This window comes from Carcharhinus amblyrhynchos, chromosome 24, assembly GCF_965287045.1.
Source record: "Carcharhinus amblyrhynchos chromosome 24, sCarAmb.v2.hapA, whole genome shotgun sequence".
Taxonomy (NCBI): domain Eukaryota; kingdom Metazoa; phylum Chordata; class Chondrichthyes; order Carcharhiniformes; family Carcharhinidae; genus Carcharhinus; species Carcharhinus amblyrhynchos.
This window is the reverse complement of record NC_137347.1, coordinates 11,572,417-11,578,284: the sequence shown is the minus strand read 5'-3', so window position 1 is coordinate 11,578,284 and position 5,868 is coordinate 11,572,417. Positions and strand designations below refer to the sequence as shown.

The 5,868-nt window shown below is 39.2% G+C and overlaps 1 non-coding gene across 1 annotated transcript; it reads right to left on the bottom strand.

Moving 5' to 3' along the window:
• Positions 1–3,678: 3,678 nt before the first annotated feature.
• LOC145358055 (U2 spliceosomal RNA) lies at positions 3,679–3,869 on the bottom strand. Its single transcript, XR_013889425.1, has one exon. It is a non-coding gene; the product is annotated as a U2 spliceosomal RNA (small nuclear RNA).
• Positions 3,870–5,868: the final 1,999 nt, after the last annotated feature.

Here is a 5,868-nt window from a genome sequence, read left to right as displayed (position 1 = left end):
ATTTCCTCCCACAGTCCAAAGATGTGCAGGTTAGGTGGACTGGCCATGCTAAATTGCCCTTTAGTGTTCGGAGGGCTAGTGTGGGATTATAGTGATAGGGCCTTGGTGCAGACTCGATGGGTCGAATGGCCCTTCTGCACCATAGGGATTTTATGATTATGAGATTCTTTCACCAGACAATGTTCATATTGAAAATATTTACATTGCACAAAGCTGATCATCAGTTTTAATCGGTTATGAATGCTGTTAACTTCTTGTAAGTTGTTTTAAAAGATTGAGGCTATGTGCCAACATTTGACCCATGAGAAAAAGTTATGATTTCTTTAGAATATTTTTGGAGTCTGTCACTGTTTTTAAGAACGTTTGAAGGGACTTTTAAGAGTTGCAAAGGGATCACTTGTAATTTTCTTGGCCAATAAAAAATACTTATCCATGTAACGTGGTGATCCTTGACCTGAAGGTACCAGGAAGGGTATAAAAATATGAAAATTGTGTGGCTCAAGAAAAAAGCTACAGCAGGGGAAGAACAGAGAAGGCACATTTATGAGGTTGTGCATGTGCGATTAGTTAAAAAGATCAGAAAGCTAAAGACAGGATTAGTGCCATGAGTGTGAATTGAACAATTCTCTCACTACGTTTTAAAGCACTTCATTAAATTAAACTAAAGCAATCAGATAAAGGAGTTTCAGAAGGAATCTGTGCCATCAAAACTGCCAGGAAATGAGCTAAGGATGTTTCACAGAAGGAGCCATTTGGATAATAACTGTGTCTGAGTAAATTGAATGGAGTGGAGCCACTGTTGCTCAAATGGACCAAATATCATTGAGTGAGGAAAGTGAGAGTTTCCACATTCCAGAGGCTGAGTTGGAAAGATTGTGAGATTGCAGGTTCCACCAAATTTGTGCTGGGAATGCTATGAATACATGTAGTCTTGTGAGATAGTCTTTTTTTTAAATCTGCTATTCCATGAGTGATTTATAATTCACAACAACTGTAACCTGCCTATTTATTCATGTTCAGTTTGCATTCATGTTAACATAAAAGTTACAAAAAATGAAGTCTCATTCTTAATTTGAAGTCATTCAGTAACTTTGGTTACTTTTACTTCATGTTTTCTCTATGATGAACAAACAAACATTGGGAGTTCAAGTCTGGCATCAAAACCGCAAGTTGTAAAATGGGTAACTGGAATCTTCCAGCAATTAAGAAAACAAGTTTTCATGTTTGCTTTAGCTATATGTTATTAGGAAATTGAAACATTGAAAAGGATCTGGTTCTTGAAAACTCAAAACTGTTGAGGAAAGATTGCCTGACAGGCTATAGCACAGCATGTGGGGAGTAACGCAAGGTGATAGGATTCTTGAAGAATTTCTCAGCACCTGGAAGAAGGCTGAAGAAAGAATGGACAAGTTCCTTAGTGATCGAGTACAACTGGCCAGAATTGAAAAAGAAAAACAGAACATAGATGGACTTAGGAAAAGTGAAATTCGCAAAAGAGGAAACAGTTAGTGAAAGAAGCAAACAAAATAAAGAGAAAAAGATGAAAAACTCAAAGTGGAACATCAGTCCCAATTATGTGACTTTGAGTAAATGAGAAGTGAGACTGACTCAAGGAGAACGCTTCTTAATTTTGATTTTGTTGAGGATTTTTCACACAGTGCCTAAATTTAATGAGGCAGAAGTGGAGTTGGAAATGAGTCCTTCAAGAAAATTGCCACACATTGAACTGGCCATAAGAGCAGTAGACTATGCTCCTTCAACGGAAGTGAAGGCCTCGGAGGTGTACTCATTTCTAATGTGATTATGAGGAAGTAAAGAGTGCCGCACTCAACACTTACAGGTTGCTGCCAGAGGCTTGTATGTAGATGTTTAGAAATTTGAAGACGAGAACATGCAAAGCCTATGTTGAGTTTGCCAGCAAAAAGGAATTGGCATTGGATAGGAGTTGCAGGTTGATGAAGATTAGACAGAACTTCAAACAACTTAGGGAAATAATACTGAAGGGACTCAAAAATAGTTTCCCTTTGTAGTTTTCCAGATGAGAGCATAAGCCCAAAGTTCCGAAAATAAGGGAAGCATTGATAATAAAAGACAAGCATGAATTAATTCACAAGGTATTAAGAGCAGGCCCCACTTTGGAACCTTCCAGAGAAACTAAAATGAGAGGAAGGTCAATAATGAGAAGAGATCAGCCCCTACTGATAAAGGGGGAGAAGACAAAGATACTACCCTTTCTCATGTTAGTAAGTGAAAGTTCAGAGGACAGGTTTACTTTAAGGTACTGACATGCTTCTTTTGTCCAAAAATAGGGCACATGAAGGCTGAATACTCTAATTTAAAAAATGAAGCCTATCTCTTGTGTAGCATGGTGGCACAGTAGTTAGCACTGCTGCCTCACAGTGCCAGGGGCCAAGGTTCAATTCCAGCCTTGGGTGACTGTCTATGTGGAGATTGCATGTTTTTCTCCTGTCTGCATGGGTTTCCTCCCACATCCAAAGATATGTGGGTTAGGTGAATTGGCCATGATAAATTGCCCCTTAGTGTCAGAGGAACTTGTAGGGTGAATAAATTAGATTACGGGAATAGGGTGGTATTGGTGTTGAAGCAGGCTCAACAGGCTGAATAGTCTCCTTCTGCACTGTAGGGAATCTATGATTCTAATCTCATCTATATTTGCCCAGCCAATGGGATATTCCCCCAAGTGACAGTTTCCTAACTGGCAAAGTTCATGACAAACAGGGACACCACTTTTGCTGACAGATGGATTGGGTAATGGGAAGTTATGGAGAATTATTTTGTTCTTGGGCATAGTGTCCCCATGTTCTTCATTTGAGTCAAGTAAATTGATTACCATCCTTTGGGATCTGCATAGTCGCTGATGTTGGCAGGTGACATGAAGCTCTCTCCAAAAGGTTAGCTGAATATAAAGGTATTGGTTTAGGGTACTGATGGAAATTGTTTGTCTGCTCCTTTGTATAAGTTTAACTTAAAATGTGGTTAGTTACTGGTCCTGTTACTGTTGTCCTACCTTACCAGTTGAAGGTGTTGATTTCTATCTGGGAAACAATTTGGCTGGGGACAAAGTATCACTACCCCAGAGGTTTCAGGAAAGCCCCCCAAGGCTGCTGCCGTTGTACGGGAAAAGTTGGGTGACAAGACAGACCCATCTGCTTTCTGTAAGCTTACTGCTAAAATGAATGTTTCAGATCAAGATGTGTCCACAGATTAGGAAGTCAGTCTCCTAGTTTAAAAATGACATTGGAACATAAGGCTGGAAAGGAAAAGTGAAAGGCTTTTGGAGACGATGTATATGGTTCCCCACAGGGATCGTAACAAGGTAATTACAGACAAGGCACATTGTTAATTATCAGCACGTATTGCGCTGATTTTTTTTGTTGAATGTAAGCCCAGAAATTAATATTATCACAAACCACAACCTTCCAACTGTTCACATTTATCCCACAATGGAAATTTTACCCTTTGTCATCCAATTTATGAATTTTCCAAGTGTATTTTGCACTACAACTCTGAGGTTCAAATTTGGAAATTGCACTGTGATGCTGTTTCCCATTGCTGTTCTCACTTGAACAATCATTTTTAAAATTTTTAAAAAACATTTTTATTCCATCTGTAACGTTACAAAGCCAATGCTCTGAATGGACCTGGAAAACCCAAATCCATTCCTTGCTCGCTCTAAAAACCAAATTCACACTCCAGTCAAACCCAATCCAACGTACCCACAAGAAAGACAAACAAGATCCAAGCTGACAAGATAAAGCATCACAACCCATCCAGGGCTTGATGTGGTGCTTAATTAAGCCAAAGAGCAGATACCACACTTGATCTTAGCCAAAAGGCCAAAAAGCGATACAATCAATTATTTAATTGCTAATGATTGAGACAAATTGAAAAACCTGTTCTTTATTCACCAGTTTATCAATAGAAAGTGGTTACCACTGATGAGACGTGAAACATTTTGACAGCAGCAATTTGAAAGAAAGGCGAGGAGTAAAGTTTTGCTGATTTTTGACATCTGAAGTATATACAGTGTGAGAATGGTTATTTTTAAAACATATTTGGGGGGGATATTCTGTGAAGAATGTTGTGTATCTGTGTGTGCATAACTAAGCTGTACTTAACTAAGCTGTGCAAAGGTCACTGGAGCCAGATTGCCTGGGATGTTTAAGATATGAAAGGATATGGGTGTTAGGTTAATTTATTTTTAGTGAGATATTACAGTGGGTTTGAAGTACAATTGCATTGGGTGGACCTAATATTTGCATCTTTAGACAAGTTAAGAGTTTACTTGAATGTCAATGGGAGGTCAGAGCTGGCAAGAAACATTTTGTACCTTACAAGAATGCCATGGGTTAACAGAAGAAGGTATGCTACATTTTATTGACCTAATAGCAGAGACAAAATGGAAACACAAAAGATTTTGTACTTGGAAGGATTTGAGTTTCAAAGAGGTTTGGAACCAGAGCTGAGGCACGGGGAGCGGGAATGGGAGGGTGTGGAGGAGAAGTATTTTCAAGTTATTGTGGAGAACTTTTGGGTTGGCTGTATGAGGAAGATTTGCTGGAAACATCTCTGGGCTGGGAGAAGGTGCAATTTGAATCAGCCATCTATTCAAGCCAGAAAAGTAGTGATGGGCAAAATGGTAAAATAGGGCCCAGAGACTCATGAATACATGGAAGTAACACAGTCATGGTGAAGCCCACTTAAGGTTAAAAATTTGTTAGCACTTTCATGCTAAAATTCAGCTTTTATGACTTTCTGCCCACATTAATTTATCTGGGCATGAATAAACTGGAATCTTAGAGTATTTTCTCTCTATATTTAGAGACTTCCTTTTGATTCAATATCAAATGATGAAAGAACAATCATCTGGTTTAACAATACATTCACAATTTCATTGCCAAGTTGCCAACATCACAGTGCAGACTTATCTTTCTGGCCTGGATTAAACCAAAAGTTGCTCATTTTAAATACTGACACTCCAAAGGAACATCTCTAAATGATGACACCCTAACTGGTGCACTATACTATTAGGATAACTATCGAACTACAAAGGCACAAGAGGCACATTCTGCAATTCCTTATGCAGGTTGATTAGTAAATAGAAATATTTCTAGTAATCTAAAAGATGACTTGATGCTGCTAGGGTGTTCTATAATTAAAGATATGCATTCAATTCACCACCCCAGTTTCCATACTAATTGAGGAGTTTGTCAATATCCAAGCAATACAAATATTCAGATTATGTGGTTTGACTGTTTACTGCTGTTAGTGTAAGAGGGACTCTGTCTGATTTCTACTTCAAGATTTCGGGTCACAGAGCCACGTTTGCTTTTTAAAAAAGTTTCTAATTTATTAGTGTCACAAATAGGCTTACATTAACGCCGCGATGAAGTTGCTGTGAAAATCCTCTAGTCGCCACACTCCGGCAGCCGTTCGGGAACACTGAGGGAGAATTTAGCATGGCCAGTGCATCTAACCAGCACATCTGTTGGGCTATGGGAGGAAACTGGAGCATCCAGAGGAATCCCACACAGACACAGTGAGAACATACAGACTCCGCATAGACAGTGACCCAAACCAGGAGTCGAACCCAGGTGCCTGGTGCTGTGAGGCAGCAGTGCTAACCACTGTGCCACCATCTTTTTATCAAGCTGAAATAGGATGCTGGAAAATAGGCCATTGGAAAAAGTTACCAAGGAGAATGGTTCAGGCCAGGACTCTGAACTAACTTATAAACATGGATTATATACAATGTTGGGAAGATGTAGAGTTGTTTTCTAGAAGGATCAGATCAAATGGCTAAAGGGTTTCCTCTCAATCATGTTGTGAACTGTTTGCCACAAATAT